Below are 23,408 nucleotides of genomic sequence, written 5' to 3'. Positions count from 1 at the left end.
CGTACATATGGCTCCGCGGGGCTTGGAGCAATCTTTCCAGTGAGGACAGTACACGTGAATTCACAAGGTGGCATTGCTCTGGAATTCCCACTGTGATGCAACGGGATCATTGGCATCTCTGCAGCGCTAGAACCCAGGTTCCGTCCCTGGCCCAGCAGACTGGGCTAAAGGATCTGGTGTTATCAAAGCTGTGGCATAGGTCACAACCATGGCTTGAATCTGATCCCTAGCCTGGGAACCCTATACATCTTGGGGTGGCCGAAAAAAACCCTAAAACACAAAAGGTGACATTGCCCAATGACCATTAACTGGAAGCAAAGTCATTATTATCTGAAAGCCACTCAAAAAGTGACCCCAATGAGGAAGACATTGATGTGGCCAATACCTGAATGTAGTTAGAATACTATTGTTTTCCTGAAATATAAATGGAAAAGTGATATATTTCTAAATAAAGTATTGGGTATAATATGTGACTTTCAATGTGTGTAATGAAATTATGAAATCAAATGGAAAAGTAGACTATTTTATCTACCACCCTAAAAGTTTATGTATATTCAAACAGCCCAAAACCATTTTAAGCCAAGGAGGGGTTATCTTATTTTTGGGTTTATTTGCTATCTGGGCATCCGTGGTATTGCCTTCCTCAGGCAACTGTGATGTTAGTACTTAGACTTCATGTTTTGCCCTCAACCCTTTATTGGGGGTGGTAACAGGGGTATAGGGGGACAGCCTTTTGCTTACATCTTATGCTTAAAATGTCCCACATGATAAACCTTTTGGAATTTAATGTGAAGAAAAGAGTATACCTTTCAAAACTGGCATATTTCTACCTTTGTGAATGAAAGGATTTGTAAACATCCTATTTCCCTTTTTACTTGGCCTGCTAGGAAGCTTTGAGCTAAACATGACGACCGTATAGAGAAACTAGCATGGATTAAAATCTCCTTCCCTTCATAGTTAACATGTTTGCTTCTTTTACTCAGTGCCTTCATTTTCTCTTTCTACCTTTACTTTAAAACTCAAATTCATGTGCGGAGACCCCATCGTGGCTCAGCGGGTCAATAATCCGACTAGTATTCGTGAGGACGCAGATTCAATCTCTGGCTTCACTCAGTGGGTTAAGGATCTGGGGTTACCATGAGCTGCTGTGTAGATCACAGATGCAGCTTGGATCCCGCCTTGCTGTGGCTGCGGTGTAGGCCGGCGGTTGTAGCTCTGCTTCAACCCCTAGCCTGGGACCTTCCATATGCCATGGGTGAGGCCCTAAAAAGGAAAAAGTAAAAATAAATAAAACTCAAATTCGTATGTCAGAATCCTTTAGTAAAAGCCACCCAAAGCCTGAAAGTGATGGAGACTATAAATAGCAGATCTGTGGGAAAATTCAGAATCCATTCCCGTGTCCTCAAAATACTGCAGCACTGTAGCGCCAAGGGCAGGTGAGAGAATGAGGGGGAGACTGACCTCAGGATGGTTTCTGTGGAGCCCCTTGGCTTCCAGGGAGAGGGTGGATGGACATTTGCATTCAAATGCACTCAACCCAATCCTGAGGGATCTGGACCACTTCTCGCCCCGTCAGGATCCAAGGATGTGTTGATTGTCAAATACCACTCTTGGCTCCTGGCACCTCTGCCCCTCTCCTTCCAATGACAAGCTCTGGCCCCTCCCTCCCCAGTCTTTCCAGAAAAGTGGTGATGTTCCTATGACATTGAGGTCTGAATCTGAGGCACCTTTCCCCTTTAATCTGTTGAGGATCTGAGAGGACAGAGGATAACATTGTCTTTCCTTTTGGATAGAAGCTCATGGCCTCAAGACATAGGGCGCCATTTTGTACAGTCCGTTCAATCTTTGCTTTTCAGGCCACACCACAGTGGCCTGGGGCTTGCGTGGGACACCCCTCACCTTCTCAGGCCACATTCTGGCACCTTTATAAATGCCTCTTTCTCTCTCTGTGAGGATTGCTCAGCTGGTGGGACCCAAACCTGCTGGGGACCAAATTCGCCACCCCCAGGATGAGTCTGCCCAATCAGCAAGCCACACGGGAAAAGCAGATCTGAGAGGAGGCAGCCCTGGAAATGCAGACGAGCCCAAGAAATGCCCAGGCTAGGGAGCCAGCATAAGAGGGTGGGAATATCTGGCCCTTCACTTACTAGCTAGGAGACCTGAACCAAAGACTCAACTTCCTCATCTGTAAAGTGGGGATAAAGATTGTGCCCAGGTGTTCAGATCAGATGAGGTAACTGAATGTCGATTCCCAGGGCACTGTCTGGAATAGAGCAGCATCACTAGGTAAGCTGATTCACTGGCGTTGTATTTAATCAGTCTTTCTTAGGCCTGCTATCAAGCAGGTCTTGGTGGGTACAGGATCAAGGTGATTTCTGTGGCTTCTAAGCACCATTATCTTCTGGATCATGACCTTGCTGCATCCTTTACATGCCATGGAAAGGCCCTTTGGCATCCAGCCCTGTAAGCGACATCAGTTGTCTATCCCAGTTCAGTACCTGCTCCTTCTACTTCTGGGATCATCACCTTTACGTCCCTTTGGGGACCACTCTTCCCCAAACCTCATCCTCTATCTTCCCAACACCCTGGCTCCAGGGGGCACCCAGAGGCAGACCTGGGTGATAAAACTAGTGATCATTGTGGCTCAGCGGGTTATGAACCCGACTAGTATCCATGAGGACGCGGGTTCCATCCCTGGCCTCGCTCAGTGGGTTAAGGATCCGGCGTTGCCATGAGCTATGGTGTAGGTCGAAGATGGGGCTCAGATCTTGTGTTGCTGTGGCTATGGTGTTGGCCGGCAACTGTAGCCTGATTCGAACCCTAGCCTGGGAACTTCCATATGCCACAGGGGCAGCCCTAAAAAAACAAAGAAACTAGCAAATCACTTTGGCTGCAATGATTGGTTCAGAAATGGGTACATTCCTTAGCTCAGGCCGGACCTGTGACTTCTGCTAGAATTAAGTTGTAAAAAGGCCATCTTCTCTGCAAGAAGGACTTAGGTAGAATGTGAGAGCAGAACTACTATAATCATCTTTGCTATCACCTGCACCTGAGAGCCTGCCTGAGCAAAGCCAGCATGTAAGAAAGCCAGATCTGAGATAAGGAGAGAGACGGGCTCCGCAATCATCAGTTACCAGCCTGGATCTAGCCATGCCTGAAGGCATCTACCCCTAGAGTTTTCAAGTACGTCAAGCAATATTATCCACTTTTGTTTAATCAGTTGAATCAGATTGTGCTGTTTGTAACAAAGAATCCTAACTAATACACCTCCCAATGTTCATTCATTCACTCACTCTTTTTTTTTTTTTTTCTTCACTGTTGGCCGCCCTGTGGTGTATGGAGTACCTGGGCCAGGGATCAGTTGTGATCTAAGCTGTATCTGTAGCAACACTGGGACACTTAACCCACTGTTCCATGCCAAGGATTGAACCTGCATCCGGTGCTCCCAAGATGCTGCAGATCCTGCTGTGCCACAGCGGGAGCTCCCACTCACTCATTCAACAAGTATTTGTGGCACACCTACTATGTGCCAAGTACTATGCTGGGCACAACAGCATCTTCATTCTGCCCAGAAACCTGGGGCAGGATCAGTCCAACAGCCTTAGGCATCAAGAATGGAAAAATCAATGTTCAATGACCCTTAACGCTTATCATTCATTCAAAAATAAAGGTAAGGAGTTCCCGTCATGGCTCAGAGGAAATGAATCTGATTAGGAACCATGAAGTTTCGGGTTCGACCCCTGGCCCTGCTCAGTGGGTTAAGAATCTGGCATTGCCATGAACTGTGGTGTGGGTCACAGACGTGACTTGGATCTGGTGTTGCTGTGGCTGTGGTGTAGGCTTATTTCAGTTAACTCAATGTCCTTATGTTTCCTCCATATTGCATTATGTGTTAGAATTTTCAGGCTAGCATTCCATCATGTGCAGAGACCCTATTTAATCATCATTCACCCATTACTGGGCATTTGGGTTGCTTCCACCTTTTAGCTATTGTAGATAATTCTGCTATGAACATGGGTGTCTTGTAACAGATATATTATTTTAACTTCTTTTTTTTTTTTTTTTTTTTTTTGTCTTTTGAAGCCCACACCCGCAGCATATGGAGGTTCCCAGGCTAGGAGTCGAATCAGAGGTGTAGCTGCTGGCCTACACCATAGCCACAGCAATTCGGGATCCGAGCGGAGTCTACGAACTACACCACAGCTCACAGCAACGCCGGATCCTTACCCACTAAGCGAGGCCAGGGATCAAACCCGCATCCTCATGGATACTAGTCGGGTTCACTAACCACTGAGCCACGATGGGAACTCCTTTCTTTTTGTTTTTTTTTTAAAAACTTCTTGATTTACACCCCCTTATGGGTTGAGCTTTTGGATTCTTCTGCTCTGCCATTATAGCCTCAGAGAGAAGGGCAAAGTGATATTGTCTTAGGAAGGAAAAGGAGCTTCCTCAGAAGAGTTGTCTACCTCTCCTGCCTCACAGATTCTTGAAAGAAGGGGAGTGCTCACCCATTATCCACAAAAAGAACAGGATGTTTGGGAAGCAGGGACCTCCCTCTTGGGGACAAAAATCCTGAAGTGGGCAGATACATTAGATTCCTGAGGGGAAAGTGGCTGGCTGGGCCACAGGAATGATGCCTGAGACCCAGGGGCCTGCAGCGCTGGGCTTTCCGGGTGATGATGAGAATGGGCCCCTTCCAAGGTGTTTGGGGGCAGTGGGGGCAGCAGCTGTGAATAATTACACATATGAACCTGAGCACCAGGCAGAAGATGCTTTGAGGGCTGATGGGCAAGCTGAAGCCAGGAATCAGAATGAAGAGGTCCCTGGAATGGGGACCTTCCCACAAGGTCAAATGATCACCAAGCCACAGACTCTAGCACCTGCTGCCAAAATATCCCAAAAGACCAGAGGGGCTTGTCACCCCTGCAGACCAGAGCAGCCACTACCACAGGGATCAGGCTATCATCCTGCAGATGCCATGAGTACTCTAACCCCATCCCCCCACTGCCATAAAGACATGTAAGCATTGCATGCCCCAGCCCCACACCCACAGAACTTGTTAAGGAGGCTGGGAAGGGGGAGCATGGTCGCTAAGAAGACTACCTCCCCCAAAGAGGCCCTTTAAAGCAGCCCGGATAGCTAGCTGACTGCTCACACTGAAGCGACACAGTGTGAAAGTAAAGAGAGGGTGTGCTTGGTGCCATGCCCAGATCCCCTGGACCAGCCAGGGTTCCCATCTCCCAGCTGCTAAAAGTGCAACCACCAACATTTGCAGCACAGGCTCTCCCAGGAGCCCTGACTCTGCCCTGGAAGCAGCCTCACCTGGGGATGCCTGGAGGCAGAGGGCGGCAATGACCCCTGACACTGAGTATGAAAGCCAGGTCTCCCTGTCTCCAGGTGGGACCAGATCGCTGGCACCATTCCTGCTCTTGTGCTCGGGCGAGATCAGGTGGAAGCGGCTCCAGCCTTCCTCACTCCTCCCCCTCTGGCTTTCCCCTCCCCCTCCCCTCCCTGGGCCACGTGCACCTGCATCCTGGTCTCAGGTCTGCTTCCCAGAACTAACCAACTAGCCTATGTTTGCCTGGACCCCACTGCATAAGGACAAAGAAGTGCATTTTCTATGGGCGTTTAGGTGCAGCGCTAGTGCATATGTGAGCTTGTCTTTAAAGTAACAGTGACACTGTTGAAGGGCTTACGGGTCCTGGGATGAGGCTCCGGAGATGCAATCAGGAGGCAAGTGACCCTTCTCTGCTCTCCTTGGCCCGAAGGGCTGACTGGGTGTTTGCTGGGCCCCAGAAAGTTTGTTCCCCCAGGCTAGGGGGGCTAAGTTTAAGAAATAAAAGTACAAGACGCCCAGTTCAATGTGAATTCAAATAACTTCTCCATATGACCCAAGTATTTCATAAGACATACTGATTCTAGAGAAGTTATTTGTAGTTTATCTGAAATCCAGATTCTCCCGGGCAGCCCGCCTTTTCCCGGCCACCCTTCTCCCACACCTCTGACTCAGCAGAAGGCCTGAGATCCACCCACATTCTGGACCCTGGGCTGCCCTGGGTGCTGCAGGGTCAGAAATCCTTCCTCTTGGGATGTCCCTCCTGGCTTGGCCTCTTTCAGGCCCGCCTCTCTGGATCTGAAAGCCACAGGCCCAAGCGCTACGGGGGAAGGAGCCTGATAACACATGCTGGGGAGATAACTGTGGTTGTTGGCCAACCCATCCCTTGGAGGCAAACGCTAGTTTGCCTGTCAGCGCATCCTGCTGAGAGATCTTCAGCCAGCCAGGCTCACCCTGGGATGGACCAGAACAGAAGACAGACTGTGGGCAAGTGGGAGAAACGGAACCTTGGCCTCTCATTTGCTGGGTACCCGCCACCTGCCGCCTCTCCGTGGCTGTCACCCCGCTTCATCCTCAGGGTTGACTTGGCCACACCGGAGAATTGTTGCCATTTTGAGCGAGGGGGAAACTGAGGCCCAGAGAGGGAAAGAGGGTCACATAGCAAGTAAAGGGCCGGGGTGGGATGGAAGCCGAGGGCTGCTTGGCTCCAAAGCCCACGCTCTTTCCTCTACAAGATTGGAATTCGTGGAATCAGAACAATTTTCTGCAGAGGCCATCCGTGCCCCGCCCACACCCCCTCAGGGCTCCCAGTTTCCACCACAAGGTCCTGCAGTCCCAGGATTGCCCGGGGCGGTGGCCTGCTCTGAACCTGGCGCCCCCTCCCTTCCTGGCCTCACATCCTCACTCTCCCACTTATGGGACCTGGGTCCCCTCCCAAATCACTTCTTGTACTTTGATCGGATTCTTGGGGTCGACAACTGGAGAATCCAGCCCAGTCAGAGAGCACTGAGGGCTGGTCTGGCTCCCAGGCCCCATGGGAAGCTCTTTGCATGTATTATCTCATTTTGACCTACCGGTCAGGCCCAGGAGGTTCTGTGATGTCCCTGCTTTACAGTTAAGACTCATTAACTGGCCTGGGGCACCACCAGGTCTCAAACCCGGGTGTTCTCAGACTTATATCTGGTTCCCAAACATTGAGTCATCAAGAAAGGCTTCTGCTGAATTTCTGGACAATCATTTTCTCTCCCACCAGCTCTGGACAGGATTTCTCTGCTCAAGTGAGGTCTGCAGCCATTGGCCGTCAGCCAGCAAGGGGGCATCTTGTACAGGTGGAAATGCCCAGTTGTGCCACATTTTAAGCATTGTATTTATTCCACTCACAGAAAGGTGAGGCCCATATGTATGTGTCTTCTACTTGTTCTTTGGCAAGATGCCATGATTCTAGTCCAAGTTCAACTCTCCTTTATCCCTTTGGCTTTCACGTGTGTGCACCTGCCCTGTCTGCTGGTCCTCAGCATAGCAGTTCCAGTACCTTCTAAGGGCCCCTCCAGTTCTATGTGTCTCTGGTCACAAGGGTGGGCATCCATCTCTGCATGTGTGAGTCTCAGTTCAGAAATCAGCTCCAAATGACTTGCCCAGTCTCCCCAAATGCAAAGTCCTGCTTAAGACTCAGAATCTTGAAGTTCCCGTGGTGGCTCAGCAGGTTAAGAATCTGACTAGTATCCACGAGGATTCAGGTTCGATCCCTGGCCTTGCTCAGTGGGTTAAGGATCTGGCATTGCTGTGAGCTGCCATGTAGGTCACAGAGGTGGCTTGGATCCTGCATTTCTGGGGCTGTGGCATAGGCTGGTAGCTCTAGCTCCAATTTGACCCCTAGCCTGGCAACTTCTTACATATGCCACACATTCGTCCCTAAAAAGCAAAACAAACAAACAAACAAAACAACAAAGCCTCAGAGTCTTTCTGGCTCTGCTTACGAAAAGAGGTCTCAGCCAGGGTCCTGTTCTCTTTCTGATTTGTCCCCATCCAAAGCCAGGTTCCATAAAGACAGGATTCATTGAAGATGGCCATTTGTTTCATTCATTGGATTATCATCTGAGCAGAACATGAACTGTGTGTTTCACAGAGAAGACACTTGCAGAGACTATAGGGAGCTTCAGTAATTCCTGGAGACCTTTTGTAGCCATCGCAAGATAAACCTGCCCATTTGTAAACACACTCCTGGACACAGAGCATACCCACATTTTATGAGGAAGAGATTCTGCATTCCTGGCCTGGGCAAGGCTGTGTTCTGTACCTACTATGCGCCAGCCTCCACCCTGGATTGTCAGGGAAGAGTTTAAGCTGGAAGGGATCTCAATTTCAACGACCTTTTCGAAACCAGACAACATTTTGAGCATCCCTTCAAAGTTCATGTTAGAGGTTACACATGCAAAAGCCAGAGGAGCCAGAAAAGTGAGAAAAAGATAAATCAGTGAGGAAAATGCTGAGTGCGAAGGGGCCCTTGACATCCAGCCGGGAGGGTACAGAATGGTGTAGCTTCTGCTGCCTAGGGTCCCATACCCCAGCTAAAGCAAGTAGCTCCTCTCAGGAGTGTGGGTCCCAGGTGGCCAGATCTTGTGAATTATTTCAAGAGAACCCCAAATTTTGATGTTTATGGACAAGTTCCCAATTTTTTGGGGGGCCACACCTGCAGCATATGGAAGTTTCCAGGCCAGGAATTGAATCTGAGCTGCAGCTGAGACTTATGCCACAGCTGTGGCAACACCAAATCCTTAACCCACCGCACCAGGCCAGGGATCAAACACACACCTCAGCAGTGACGAGCTGCCGCAGAGACAATGCTGGATCCTTAACCCACTGTACCACAGCAGGAACTCCACAAGTTCCTAATTTTTAAATGTTAGGCAATAATTCAAATACCTATGGCACAATGTGGACCCAACAAAACCAAGCCACATCAACAGTTCGCCTCTCTTACTATAGACATTCCTTCCAAAGAAAAATGTCCCATTTGCACATATAAATAAAATTTGATGTCAGTTTTTTGGGGGGGCTTATGCACTAGCGCCCCAGATTAGGAATCTCTGCTGCCAAAGTTTCAACTCTTATGAGAATGGTTCCCATATTCAGCCTTGGATGTGGTTTCCTGGGGATGGGGTTCAACCTTCCCTATGAGGTGTAGCTACAAATGGGTAGCCACCATGTCTGCCTCCCATCTTCCTGCTCAGTGGCCAGACACTGCCAGCATCTTCCCTCTAACACTTGCTGGGACTTGCATCACCAAAGCATCCGTGGGTGAGGGCTTGGTTTGCAGTGCCTGCAAACCTGGCCTAAAAAGACCAGGCATGGTCCCCAGCCCCTTCCCTCTGGGCAGCCTTGAGTGCTCACAGCAGATGCCCACCTAGCTATGCTTGGCACTGGCTCTGCTCTAAGGGGTCAGGTACACCGTGCCCCCCCCCGCCACTCTACTCATGACATCCGCGTCTCTGCCTGGCCTTTGGATAGAGTCACCTTGAAGTGACCAAAGAGACATATATGCCACTCCTCCTAAATAGGCAAAGACTGAGAAGAGTCCTTTGCGAGTCTCTGGGCTCCGAGCCATCACCGTCTGCTTATGAACGCTGCTTCTCTCTGAGTGGCAGAGCAGGGACAGGAAGGAGTCACACTGGGGCACTGGCTGGACAGAGTCTGATCTTGGCTTTGCCCCTCACTAGCCAGGAAGCCAGTCCCGATCCCACCACTCCATTCCCGTCACCTCTTCAGGAGCCCTTGCTACGGAAGGGCCAGGTGCATAACTACTTCACAGGCGTTATATCTCATTTAACTCTCCTAACAAAGCTGAGAGGCAGGAACTCATTTTAGCTCCACTTAACAGATGGAGAAACTGAGGCTTAAAGTGTTTCATAACATATCCAAGATCGTGTATTTGGCAAAGAGAAGCGCTGGGATCTTTTGCGTGTGGCTAATACCAGCTAACTGATGGTCACTTTCCCTCTAAATGTGGGTCTTTGAGTGGCTTAGAAGGGCCCAGACTAGGTCCTCAAAAACGATGTTGTTAAAGCCATCCCCACGCGTCAGCACACCGTGGCCCTGACGCACAAGCTCTGTCTGGATTTAAAGGGCACGCTTGGTTCCAGGAACATGATCTTCCTTTTGGCCCCTCCTGCCTGGCACACTAGGCACCTCTGGCCAGGCTTAGAACCTCTTCAGCCTCGCGACACTGTCATCCCGCTGATCGGGTGGCCATGATTTCCTAAGTGGAGACCCACATGCTCCCTGTGCTTTCCATTGTCCCTTCAGCTCTGTGAGGGCAGGTCCTGGGCAGGAGGACCTGCAGCCCCTCTCAGAGCCATAGTGCGGAGAAGTCTGAGAAAAAAGAGAACAAACACCCTCCAGAGGAAGGAAAACAACCAGGGCCGGGGGGCAGGGCCGCCCTGCAGGACCAGGTGATGCTTCTATGCTGGGTCAGGTAGGTAGGTGACTGTAGCAGCAGTTGGAGATAAGCCCAAGAGACGAACTAGTTGCATAACCTTGGCCAAGTCACTTGCCCTTTCTTTGCCTCAAAGGCTTCATCTATTAGATGGAGTAGAATGGAATTAGGTTAATAATTTCCCAAAGTGCCCCAACAGAACAATAGCCTCTAATCTTCCCCCTATTCTTGGAGAGTCACAGTGTACACCAGCTTATTCAAGGTCCTGACAAGTCCTGCACGTCACAGGAACTGCTGACATGTCCTAACCCACTGTATCCTAACCTTCTTGGATCACACAGCTTTTTAAGTAACGTCAATTAACATCCCTCAGACCAGCGTTCCATGGGACATGCCTTGGCTAATTTTCAAATCTCTTCTGGTGCTAAAGTTCTTTAGCTCAACAGCCCCTCTGTGTCTATGCTGGGAGAGAGGAGGCCTGGGGAGGCCCCTGGAATCAATAAGTCCCCCGCCCTCGGCTTCCCCATTCGTCACAGAACATCTGTCTTGTGACCAATGGTGGCAAGTTCTTGGCTCCCCAACAGCTCTCTCTCTTTTCCAGTTTCCCATGGAGAATTCCATTTTTCCTGCCCTCGTTCCATGTGGCCTGGGTAGAACTGGCCTCACCACCTGGCTCCAAAGGCATACACAGAACCCAGGCCTGGCTGTAAGTAATATATCCTCCTGGCCACAGCAATTGCTTCATTGTGGGCATGGGACCCCAGCGAGGTCAATCAGAGAGAACTCTGGCACTTTTGTTGGAAAGATTAGAAAAGAAACCCTGGCTGCAAAGCAGGGAGGCATCTCTTCCTACTTTGGGAGAGTCTGCCAGAGAGATTCCCAGGAGAAGGCAGAGCTGAAAATGGTAGCAAATACCTTTTTGAGATCCCTGATGGCCTGGATCCAGCCATTCCTGAAGCCTATGCTCCTATCAATATTTTTCCCTTAAACTAGTTTGAGTTTGGGTCTAATCCTGTAACTGTAATCCCCACCAGTTGTACCAGGAGCATGGGCAGCATCAATTGCTAAATGAGAGGAGGAAGGGGCTGTAGATCTTGGCAAAGTGCATGGGAAATGTTCAGAAGGTGGAGTGGGATGTTCCCCGTGACAAGGTGTGGGCATAGCCCCGGTGCCAAGGAGAAGGGACTGATCACATAGATCCCAGCAAGACTGTTCAAGGCTTAAACAGTAGAGGGATGTACCAGCGGTGGTACTTGGGGCTCTGTGAGGTCCAACCTATACAGCCCTGATGGGCTGGCTGTGCTCTGAGAGAATCTTGCTGCTCCACATGTGGGCACAACCCACAGGCTTGGCATCTCCTGGGAGCTCATTGGGGAGGCAGGGTCTCAGGCCACATCCCAGACCTACTGGATCAGGATCTGCTTTTTTTTTCCTTTTGGCTACACCCGCAGCATGCAGAAGTTCCCAGGCCAGGAATCAAACCTATGCTGTAGCAGTGACCTGAGTCACAGCAGTGACAATGCCAGATCCTTAACAGGCCACCAGAGAACTCCAGGGAACTCCAGACACTGCATTTTAACAGACCCGAGGTGATCCATTTCACATTCCAGCACCATGTGGAGTTCCTTGTAGTGACTCTGGCAGCAAGCAAGGGTGGCAACCACTACCAGCTTGTCTCCCCCTGCGTGATCTGCAGGCTTGCCCATCAGTACTGGACAATTTACTCCCCCCCTTTTGTCTGGGTTTCCCCATTCTTGCTTGGGCCAACAGAATGTACTAGAAGGAACACTACCCATGCTATACTTGGCCTTCAAGTGGCCTGGCATCCCTGCTTCTCTCACAGAAGCCAGTTGCCATATCAAAGTCTGACTCCAGGCTAACCTCCTGGAGGTGCCGCCCCTAGGATCTGTGAGTTCCAGACCAGTGAGAGAGGCCTTCTGAGACCTTCTCGTTCAGCCCGGCCCCCAGCTGAGTGCAGCTGAGTAAGTGCCCCTCACTGGAGCTGAGCCCTGGCCAAATTTCTGACCCATAGAATCAGAAGAAATAACTGATTATTGCTGTTTTAAGATGCCAAGTTTTGGGGTCACTTTGTTATGCAACAAAAGATTACCCTAGGCAGTGACCGTCTTTTGGATTCACTGAAGGAGGCAGCTGAGGAATGGGCACTAGGCCATCTGCAGAGTGTTCACTAGCTCCAGACACTGTGCTGAGCACTTTCCACCTGCCAGGTGCACTTCCAAATGCTGTTCCAGGCATTGGGGGCTGCAGGGGCAGGGTGGGGGAGTGGTGGTGAGCATAGATAGAGCCCTTGCTCTTGCAGAACAGACACCCCTGTCCAGGGAGACAGCAATAGACAGGAAAACACACACACAACATACACACACACACACACGAAGCAATGGCTTGGGTGTTTGTGTCCCCCCCCCAAATTCACACACTGACATCCTAACCCCCACCCCCTAGGGTGATGGTATTAGGAGGTGGGGCCTCTGGGTGGTGATTAGGTCATTAGGTGGTTAGGATGGAGCCTTTCTGAATGGGATTAGTGCCCTTATCAAGGGATCCAGAGAGCTCTCTCTCTCTTTCCACCACATGAGGATCATGGAGCAAGTGGCTATCTGCAATTGCACAGCAGATCCTCCTGAAAACCAGATCCTGCCAGCACCCGGGTCTCAGACTTCCAGCCTCCAGAACTGGGAGATGCATTTCTGTTGTTTATAAGCCACCTAATTGATGGTGTTTTGTTATAACTGGACTAAGACAGGAGATGATTTCAGAGGAATAAGGAGCATTGGCAGTGGGGGTGGGGACAACATGAGACAACATAGGAAGACAATCTCCCAGGAGACACACTTGATCTGATGTCCTGACGTTGAACCAGAGGAAAGACGGTGTGGCAGGGGAACAGGGGGACATGCATGGCCTGCTTGAGGTGCAGGCGGCTGCTCTGGGAGGAGAATGCAGAGGGAGAGGGCAGTGGGGTGGGGATGACGTCACAGAAATTGGCAGGGCTACTGCTGCACCATCCAGGTTGACGGCCCCTGGCCACACAAGGCTATTTTGCATTGAACTTAAACTTACGTTAAGACTAAGTACAACTGGAAATCCAATTCCTCAGTCCCACAAGCCCCATTGCAAGCACTCGTCAGCTACATATGGCTTGTAGCTATCACATGAGACAGCGCAGATGAGAACATTTCCGTCAATGTACAAATCGGCCAGCCCTGTCTATAGGACAAATCCGAAGTAAGCCAGGGTTCAAGGTCAGACCCTGTGCTCTTGGGCTTGAGACTTCATTACATCCTTGGAGGCTCTGGTTTTCCCCAGGATTAAGTGAGGCTCTTCCAGCCCAAGAACGGGTCCCTACTATCCACAGTGGGATGTCAATTCCACATCAGCTGAGCCAAGGTCTTACCCAGGGGGTGTTCGAGGCCTCATCCATGGTAACTGGCAGCAAAGAGGCTGTTTAGCTGACTTCTTTGCAACCTCGTTTTAGCTGCCAATTTGGGGCTCCCTGATGTGAAAAAAAGAACAGAGCGTGGCTACTATTTCAGGGCAAGTCGCAGAAGGGAAATTGCTACAATTAGCTGAAGCTGATTTCGATTAGCATATTTTTTTCCTTGGCACATAACATCTGTTGGTGTGGAAACAGTCGCGCCATCAGGTCCTGTCAGAGCAAGAGGCATGGGCAGTGAACCAGGCGGGTCCATGGGGAAGCCCGATGCCAGCCAGGCCAAAGTCGAGGATGGGCTAGGACAGCCCAGGAGGAATGGGCAGTTCACAAGCAGTTTGCTCTTGGGAAGGGTTACAGAGGCGGGGGCTTTCTTGCCCAGGCTGGGTGGCAGCTGGTGGTCGGGCACAGCTGCCTTGGCATTAGCGGGACCCGTGTTGTTGTTTCGTGTTTGGGACATCTCCGGAAGTTCGCTAGCCTCTGGGGCAGTTATCCAACTGTCCTTACCTGAGAAACAGGGACAATGACACTCACCTGGTGGGTTAAGGGAGGCTTACCTGAAATAATTTCTGTGTACACACTTGGCATACAGTAAGTGCTCAGTCAGTGCTGCCCAAGTCATAATTTTATGGGGAAGAGTCTTAGGAGAGGAGGAGGGGTGGGCTAAGGGATGTTTGATTCGTATTCAGGCTGGTTCCAACCTGGGTGCTGTCACTCCTTCATTCATTCAACAAACATTTATTCTGCAAATTGGCAGTGGCCGTGGACCACCCCCTTCACCAGCCTAGCCTCCTGTTTCCTTCCTGCCCAGCAGGTCCATGGAGCTGAGCTCTGAATGGTTCCTTCAAGCTCTCCCCGCCTAACAAAGTTCGCAGCTACCCTGGGAGGCCTGACCCAGTTGGACTCAAACCCGGAAAATTGCCAAGGTGTCGAGACCCAGATCCTGCAATCTGGGATCTGCATCGGCCTTTAAAGGTCTTTTGGTCCAGCTCCTGACTGAGCACAAGGATCCCGTCCCAGCCTTGTGAGAGGAAGGCCCCGGCTGGCCTGGACGCTGCCAAAGGCTCATTCTATTTTCAGAGCGCTCTCATGTTGGAAAGCTCGTCTGTATATGGAGTATATATAAATTCTAGGTTAATGTCCCTCTTAAAACGCAGCACCCAGCACAAAGCACAGTCCTCGGTTTCTGTGTCCCACTTCACCTTCCTTGTGGCAGGAATGAGGAGCGATCACATAGGTGGCGGGTCCGACACACAGTAGGCGCTTCATGAGCTTTTATTTTCTCTCCAAATGAGGGCTGGTGCAGTGGAGGCCCACGGCCACTCTAGCTCTGACTTCTAGACCTTTCTCTTTGAGTGGGGGCTGGGGTGGAGCTAGTGTTCTCAGCAGACTGGGTGGCCACCAATGTCAGGGACTCCCGTGGGAGAGGTCAAGGTCAGACTCAGCCATCCCAAGGAGAGAGAGCAGGGATGGCAAAGCCTCGGGGGCGGGGGGTGGGGGGTAGAGAGAGATTTCTCCAGGCACACTCCTTGCCCATTGCCCGACACGCTCAGGTAGAGACAGCCAGGGGCTGCTCAAAACCACAGGCTCCAGAACTGCCCAGCCCCACGAGTGAGGTGTGCTGCGGCTGCGGGGGCCTGCAGGGGCTCAGGTATGGGGGAGGGGAGAGGGCAAGTGGCCGGTCTGGATGCATATGAAGCTGGCAGACAGACGGGCTCTGGGTGTGAGTGAGGAGGCCAGGCAGGGAGGCTAGCTCTGCCTCCTGGTGCCCCCGTGCCAGTCCCCACTCTTGGCTGCAGACCACCCTTAGCCAACTGCTGGTGGGCCAGCTGAGGGGCGCCGGTGTCCCCTTGGAAAGGGGGCTTTGGTTCCTGCCCCACCCTGCTCCCTTCTTCCATGCTGCCTACTCTTCTGGTGTCTAATCCAGCCACCCACACCCCATCACCATCTCAAATCTCTTTCACTGTCCCAGAAGGGGAGGAAAAAATTGGGCCCTGGGCAGTTGGACGTAAAAGCCACCAGAGAAGCAACATGTATGGAGAGGAATGCCTTCCTGCACACATGTCTCTGGGGGTTGGGGTGGGGGGTGCTTTCCGCATTCCTCATCCGACCCAGGCCACCCCTGCTCACCAGGCTGTGAGGTGCATCCTGGACCCCAGGGCTGCCTAGGATCTCCCATGGCTGGGCCTGGGGGTGGGGGAGGGGAGGATGCCCTAGGGGATCTGCCATCTGAGAGGCTGGCCTCCCTGCCCCTGAGCCTCTATCAGCACACAAATGACCTTTGCCCATGGAGCTGCGGCAGGTGGCAAAGCAGGCCTTGGAGGTGATTAGACTATCACTTCCTGCAGCAGGCAGCCTCGCCAGCAGAGGTTGGAAAAGGGCTGCCTGTGAGGGGCGAGCCAGCTTCCCCAGAAAGGGCTGGTCCTGGGACGGTCCTGGGACCATCCTGGGCCCCAGATTGGATGATGCTGTTATGAGTCTGAGACCCCAAGGTCAAGGCCAGCCCGCCATCGGCTGCCTTGGTGCCTGCAGCCCTCGGGAAGTGAGTACTCACCAAGAGTGATGAGAAGGTCAGCCGGGAAGGTCACTTTGTCTCAGTTGCCTGTCCCCGTTGGTCACTGCAGGCCAGGACAAGGGGCTCAGTTTATATCCTAGACCCAGGGGCAAGTCAGCCCCAAGATCCTGAATGGACTGCATTGTGATGTCACACCCCTGGGGCGGCCCGCACAAGGCCTACTGTCCCTGTTGGTGTCAGGGGACCATCCCCCACAACAAATTGAACCCACCTGGGTGCTGTTTTGAGCAATGAGGGTGTCGGCCCTGCAAGCCTGGGAGCGGCTTTGAAACACCCTCATGCCGCGTGTTCCCACCCCCCAGACCTGGCTGGGGTCAACCCAGTTAAACCACACTCAGCGTTTGTACAGGTTTCCCACATAAATTGACTTTAACAGGTACTCCCAACCCCCACCCACTCCCTTTGCACATTTTCTGTGGTCGATTTAAACATCCAGGGCTGACCCCTGATTTTTCCCCTATTGCCCACCTGGTGTGTTCAGAGGGCGGCAGAAGAATTTAAATATTAGCTCAGGAAAACAAACAGGAGCATAAATATCCCCCACCCGCTCTCTGTCTCTTTCGTCAAATCCAACACAGACGTCTTTCAGACTCTACCTTCTGCATATACACGCCCTCACTGTTTTCCGTCAGAGGTAACTGGTAATTAGGCACCACATATTTAATAAGCCCCAGAAGGAAAGAAAAATTCACAAAAGGGGCCAAAGTTTCCAAGCGTTCTGGAGGTTCCCTCTCCTTCTTCCTCCAGTGCTTGAGGCTGGGTGTGGGGAGACTCTAACTGCAGGGCAAATGGCCTTAGACACTGTCCTGAATTTTAGCATCTTGAACAGTGGTTTTTAAACTTTGGGTGGATGGAGTTCTCGTCTTGGCTCAGCAGAAATGAATCTGACCGGCAGCCAGGAGGACGAAGTTTCGATCCCTGGCCTCGATCAGTGGGTTAAGGATCCAGGAGTGCTATGAGCTGTGGTGTAGGTTGCAGATGAGGCTTGGATTGGGTGTTGCTGTGGCTGAGGTGTAGGCCAGCAGCTACAGCTCCGATTGGATTCCTAGCCTGGGAACCTCCATATGCCACAGGTACGGCCTTAAAAAAAAAAGGGGGGAGAATTTCAAACTGTGGGGTAGATTTGAAGCAGCTGGGGGGCTTTTTAAAACAGATTCCTGCCCCCTACCCCACCTAGGGTTCTTGACTCAGTAGGTATGAGGGAGGACCCAAGAATTTGCATTTCAAGCACGTTCCCAGGCTGCTGTGGCTGCGGCTGCTCCAGGAACTACTCTGTGAGAGACAATTGCTTGAAAATGTAAGGGGTGCTGGCCTCTGGGGTTTGATCCTAAAATAGTGCTGCCGACTGATGGTGGTATTCGAGGGCTGTGGGAGAACAGACAGGAGCTAGAGTTTTGGGGCCAAAGCTAGCTGAGCCTTCTGGGTTCAGCCAGCCTGCTTCATTGAGAAGCTGTTCCTCGCCAGGGCTGAGCCGTGCTGGGGAGGTTCAGCTGACCTTGGCCTTGCTCTGTCTGCCCGTAGCCTCCCTTTGGTGTCTGAGGGAGCCTGACTTCCAGCTGTCAGCACCCATGTCTCTTTGCTGGGTGGCATTTTCTAGCTGCTGGAGCTCACCCTACCTGCAGGAGGTGCAGCTGCAAGGTCAGGAATTAAAGTCTCCCCAGGGACATCCTCAACCACTGACTATTGGCAGTTGGCGTATAACTACCTGAGCACCTCTCACTCAGATATGGTCATTTGGAGGCGTGCTCTGTGTCATCTCCCAGTGGTCCCCATGGGACCAGTCTCGGTGGCTCACAGGGGCAACTGGCTTGATTACACCCCCTATCTTTCTGCCCACCCTCCACCCCCCCTTGGCTCGCTTCCCCATGGCCCTACCAGAATTTCCTGGAATCAGCCCCCAAAATAAATGACTTGCCCTTGAATTTTCACTTCAGGGTCTGCTTCAAGGCGAACCCAAAGACATCACGAATAAGGAGAGGTTTGTGTCCTGGTTAAGTTCACATTCCTTGTTGAGGAGGAAAAACCAAGTGGCAGAGGACAATCAGGAATTTCTGGGTATTACTGGAGAGTGTCAGGTCTCAGGGCAGGTGGAGGCGTTCTGCTGGTTGCCCTTTGGAGAGTCATCAAGGGCGCCTTGCGAGAACACAGGAGCTCAGCTGATGCTCTCAGGAGGAGGCCAGCAGGGAGAAGGGGCCCTGGCAACCTGGCCCAAAGGCCTCTTCTTCCGCACACAGGAAGCCTGAAAGTGGTACCCACAGGGGACTGATTTGCTATGCAAATTTTTCCTGCTCTCTATCTCCCTGGACAGTTCCTCCTGAAATAGGAATTTGGAGGTAGACAGGACACCATATATAATATGGCTCTTGTTAGTTTGGGGGGGTGTTGGATGCTTGGAGAGGGGTTGATAAGGGTCTCTGGTGGCCTGATGGGTGTAACATGCTTTCCTGGGTTCCTAGTCCCATGCCCTGGCTGTGCTCAGCCTCACACCTGCACTAGTCCCCCCCACCCCTCCCATGTACACCTCCTTCTCATCAGTCTTCCCAGAGCCCCTGCCCCGCCCCAGAAAATGTGCAGCCCAAATGAAAACCCTACGCCTGGCATCAAACTACCCTTCAAGGCAAGTTCCCACCTCCCTTCCATTGGACACTTCAGGTATAGAAATTCTGAAAACAGGGAGTTCCTGTCATGGCTCAGTGGTAAGGAAGCCAACTAGTATCCATGAGGACGTGGGTTCAGTGCCTGGCCCTGTTCAGTGGGTTAAGAATCTGGTGTTGCCTTGACCTCTGGTGTAGGTGACAGATGTGGCTTGGCTGTGGCATTTCTGTGGCTGTGGCTGTGGCATAGGCTGGTAGCTGCAGCTCTGATTCAACCCCCTAGCCTGGGAACTACCATAGGCCTAGGGTGTGGCCCTGAAAAGACAAAACAAGGCAAAACAAAAAAACAGAAATTCTGAAGTTGGTGTCCCCACTGTGGCACAGCAGGATTGGTGTCTTGGGAGCACTAGAATGCAGGTTCAACCCCCAGCCCGGCACAGTGGGTTAAGCGCCTGGCGTTGCTGCCACTGAGGTTTAGGTCGCTACCGCGGCTGGGATCTGATCCCTGCCCCAGAAACTCCATACGTGGTGAGGCAGCTAAAACAGAATGAAAAAAAAAAAAAAATTCTGGCATTGCCACCAAGGTGGCCCAATGGCTACTCAGCTGGGCACCCTCACCAATCATTCTTAGGGGACAAGGCACCCAGAGTTCTTGCCCCACATTTCAACCTGACTAGAGAGAGAAAGGAGTCCACTTACATTGTGTCAATAACAGTGGTCACTTTTTCAGCATCACCCAGGTCTCAAAACATAATTGGCTGCAAAGCTGCCATTACCTCTGCCACTAGACCAAAGGATCACATTCATGGAAGGGGCCCCATTCCCAGAGCACAGCACGAAACCGCGATGCCCAAGTTCTCTTGTGGCGCAGCGGGTTCAGGATCTGGTGCTGTCACTGCAGTAGCTTGGGAGCAGATTGGATCCCTGGCTGGGGAAATTCCACATGCCATGGGCGTGGCAACACACACACAAAAATGAAAAACTAAGAGATGGAAAAATGGGGCTCGGCTTGTGCTTTTGAAAAGTGGTCTCAACGTTTACCTCATATTTTACCTGCCCAAAGCCACAAAAATGCCTTTGACCTGATCATTTTCATGTTGTGATTAATGTCAAGGAAATAATTTAAAATACAGGGGGATTCTATGCACTCTCATGTAAATTTCAGTGTTGTTTAAGAATGTGGGAAATTGGAAATCATATAAATGTTTAATAGAGGAATAATTGTACAGAATTCCCTCCTTAGAATATTAGGAGCCCTTAATATAATGGTCATGACGATGACAAAGTAACAGAGAAGAATAGCAATATTAAGTGTAAATTTAAAAAGCATCAAATACGGAGTTCCCATTGTGGCACAGCAGAAACAAATCTGATTAGGAACCATGAGGTCGTTTGGGTTCAATCCCTGGCCTCCCTCAGTGGGTTAAGGATCTGGTGTTGCCATGAGCTGTGGTGTAGGTCGCATACGCAACTCGGATCCCATATTGCTGTGGCTGTGGTGTAGGCTGGCAGCAAGAGCTCCGATTAGACCCCTAGCCTGGGAACCTCCACATGCCGCGGGAGCGGCCCTCAAAAAGACAAAAAGTAAAAATTAAAAAATAAAGTGTCAAATACAAAGAATTATGACTATGAAAATCCATGCCTGTGAAACAGTGCCCAACATCATTAATGATCAGGGAAATGCAAATTAAAACCACCACACATTCACAAAAATGGCTAAACTTAAGAAGAGCAGTAATACTAAATGTTGGTGAGGATATAGAGCAATTGAATACTGTACATTGTAAATGCTCCACCACTTTGTAAAACTGTTTGATTGTCTTCAAAAGACTGAAACATACAGACCTACTTTATGACCCAGCAATTCCACTCCCAAGTGTTTACCCAAAAGAAATGAACACATCACAAGAATATTGGTACGAGAACTCCAGAGCTGTTTTATTCAGTATATCCCCAAACCAGAAACCAAAAACAACCTAAATGTGTAAGAATGGGTGAATTGAATAAACACCCCTTATGTTTCAACAACAAAATCAGCAATAAAAAAGAATAAACTGGGAGTTCCCTTCATGGTTAATGAATCCGACTAGGAACCATGAGGTTGCAGGTTCAATCCCTGGCCCCGCTCAGTGGATTAAGGATCTGGCATTGCCATGAGCTGTGGTGTAGGTCGCAGACACGGCTCAGATCTCAAGTTGCTGTGGCTCTGGCGTAGGCCGGTGGCTACAGCTCTGATTAGACCCCTAGCCTGGGAACCTCCATATGCCGTGGGAGCGGCCCTAGAAAAGGCAAAAAGACAAAAAAAAAAAAAAAAAAAGAATAAACTATTGGTACATATGTGATAAGGTGATAAACCTCAAAAACACACTGAGTAACAGAGGGCAGAGACAAAAAGAGTACACACTTGATGGCATTTATGTGATGTTTCAGAACAGGCAAAACTACTCCAAGACTACAGACATGAGTCAGTGCTTGCCCGTAGGAGGGGGCGGGAGGAGTGGGCTAAAGGGACAAAGGGTTTTTGGGGTAAAGGAAAAGTTCTAGATCTTTAGCATAATGGTGCTTACTCACGTGCATGTGTATATAAACACACACACACACACACATACACATATATATATATATACACACACTGCTTCCCTGGGGTAAAAACCAGAAAGAAATACTTTAAAATGTGTAAAGTGGTTGTGTTTCATGAATGAGATTATAGCTGATGTTTTTTCTCTTAGATTTGCCAAAATTTTACCTATATGGTTCTATTTTTAACATGCTAGAATAACAAACATTCTTTTTTTTTTTTCTTTTTTCTTAGGGCATATGGAAGTTCCCAGGCTAGGGGTTGCATTAGAGCTGCAGCTGCTGGCCTACACAGCAGTTCTCCGCAATGCTGGATCGTTAACTCGCTGAGTGAGGCCAGGGATCAAATTCGCATCCTCATGGATACTAGTTTGGTCCTTAAGCCACTGAGCCACCATGGGAACTCCCTAAACATTCTTTTTTTTTTTTTTTTTCCAAAAAAATCACAAGCTGCTGGAAGCAATCACTTACCGTCGTCTACAACACACCAGGTTTTTATCACATATTTGTGTGGTGAAGTCCTGCAATTTTTTTCCTGTATTTCTACCAATCTAAGCTTTCAAGCCAGGTGCAGGCCTTACAGCTCCTACTAAGTCACCCAGAATGTCCTTGCCAAAAGCAAACACTATCAGGGAGTTCCCGTCGTGGCGCAGTGGTTAACAAATCCGACTAGGAACCATGAGGTTGCGGGTTCGGTCCCTGCCCTTGCTCAGTGGGTTAACGATCCGGCGTTGCCGTGAGCTGTGGTGTAGGTTGCAGACGTGGCTCGGATCCCGTGTTGCTGTGGCTCTGGCGTAGGCCGGTGGCTACAGCTCCGATTGGACCCCTAGCCTGGGAACCTCCATATGCCGCGGGAGCGGCCCAAGAAATAGCAACAACAACAAAAAAGACAAAAGACAAAAAAAAAAAAAAACAAACACTATCTTATATTATCCATCATCTTTTCTTATATCATTTCTCTCTAACTCCATCATGTGCTCACCAAGAACTGATATAATATTTTTACTTTTTGTATTTCCAACAGCCCCAGCACTAGGAAACACAAACACACAGACACACACACACACACACACAGAAGTTTGGAGAAAATAGGCCTGAGCTGGCATGGAGTCACTATGTATAAGAGGACAGGTTGTGTGCTGCACAAACTTCAAGAAGTGGTACAAATGCTTCCTCTGCTGCATGGGTAGCGCCGTCTGGAGTTGTGCAGAGTCCCATCACTTCCTAGCTTTGTGACCTTGAGGAATTTATCTCCTGAACCTTAGTCTTCTTATCTATTTGGTAAAGAACGTTGGTTTTTAAAATAATTGAATTGAGATGTATGTTCAAAGCCCTCTGCAAACTGTAACATACTCTACAATGTTAGATGTGATGTTTCTCATAATAAATCTGGTCCCTGCCTTTCCTTCCACCTTCCTTATGACTACCCCTTCCTCATCAGCTTTCACTCAGTTCCCTGAAATTGCCAAATATGTTCGTGCCTCAGAGCCTTTGCACTTACTGTCTGCTCTGCCTACAAGACAATTGTGCTCACATCGTCCCTCAGCCAGCTCCTTCAGGTGATTCAGCTTTTGGCTGCAATGTCACTGTTACTACAGGTTTCACCTAAACATCCTAAGCTAGCTTCCTCCCCACTCTCATTTTCTTTCATTCTTTTTTGGCTGCACCTGTGGCATGCAGGAGTTCCCAGGTCAGGGATCGAACCCAAGTTCACAGCAGTAACCAGAGCCACAGTAGTGACGATGCTGGATCCTTAACCCATTGAGCCACCAGGGAACTCTCCCACTATCATTTTCTATCTCATCATCTTCTGTTCTTAGTACCTGAAATTATTTTGTTTAATGCTGATTGTCTACCTTCCATCTCAAGCCCCCTTGCCTAGAAGGTCCAGGTCTGTTTTGTTCACTGCTGTGTCTCCAGCCCCTGAAGCATAGCAGGTGTTC

At 50.2% G+C, this 23,408-nt stretch overlaps 1 protein-coding gene and 1 long non-coding RNA gene across 2 annotated transcripts in view; one reads left to right on the top strand and one right to left on the bottom strand.

Moving 5' to 3' along the window:
• Positions 1–16,362, bottom strand: part of BANF2 (BANF family member 2) — a 36,878-nt gene extending 20,516 nt beyond the window's left edge. The window contains exon 1 of the mRNA XM_003134265.4: positions 16,274–16,362. The gene's annotated coding sequence lies outside the window, so the exon portion shown is untranslated. The remainder of the gene's footprint in view (positions 1–16,273) is intronic.
• Positions 1–23,408, top strand: part of LOC110257434 (uncharacterized) — a 98,118-nt gene that overhangs the window by 73,122 nt on the left and 1,588 nt on the right. The gene's annotated exons all lie outside the window — the stretch shown is intronic.

This window comes from Sus scrofa, chromosome 17 (genome assembly GCF_054392235.1).
Source record: "Sus scrofa isolate SSC_HxYL_T2T_F1_AM1 chromosome 17, Sscrofa_HxYL_maternal_Yorkshire_Landrace_v2.0, whole genome shotgun sequence".
NCBI classification, from domain to species: domain Eukaryota; kingdom Metazoa; phylum Chordata; class Mammalia; order Artiodactyla; family Suidae; genus Sus; species Sus scrofa.
The sequence above is the reverse complement of the archived record's forward strand: the minus strand, read 5'-3'. Positions and strand labels throughout refer to the sequence as shown.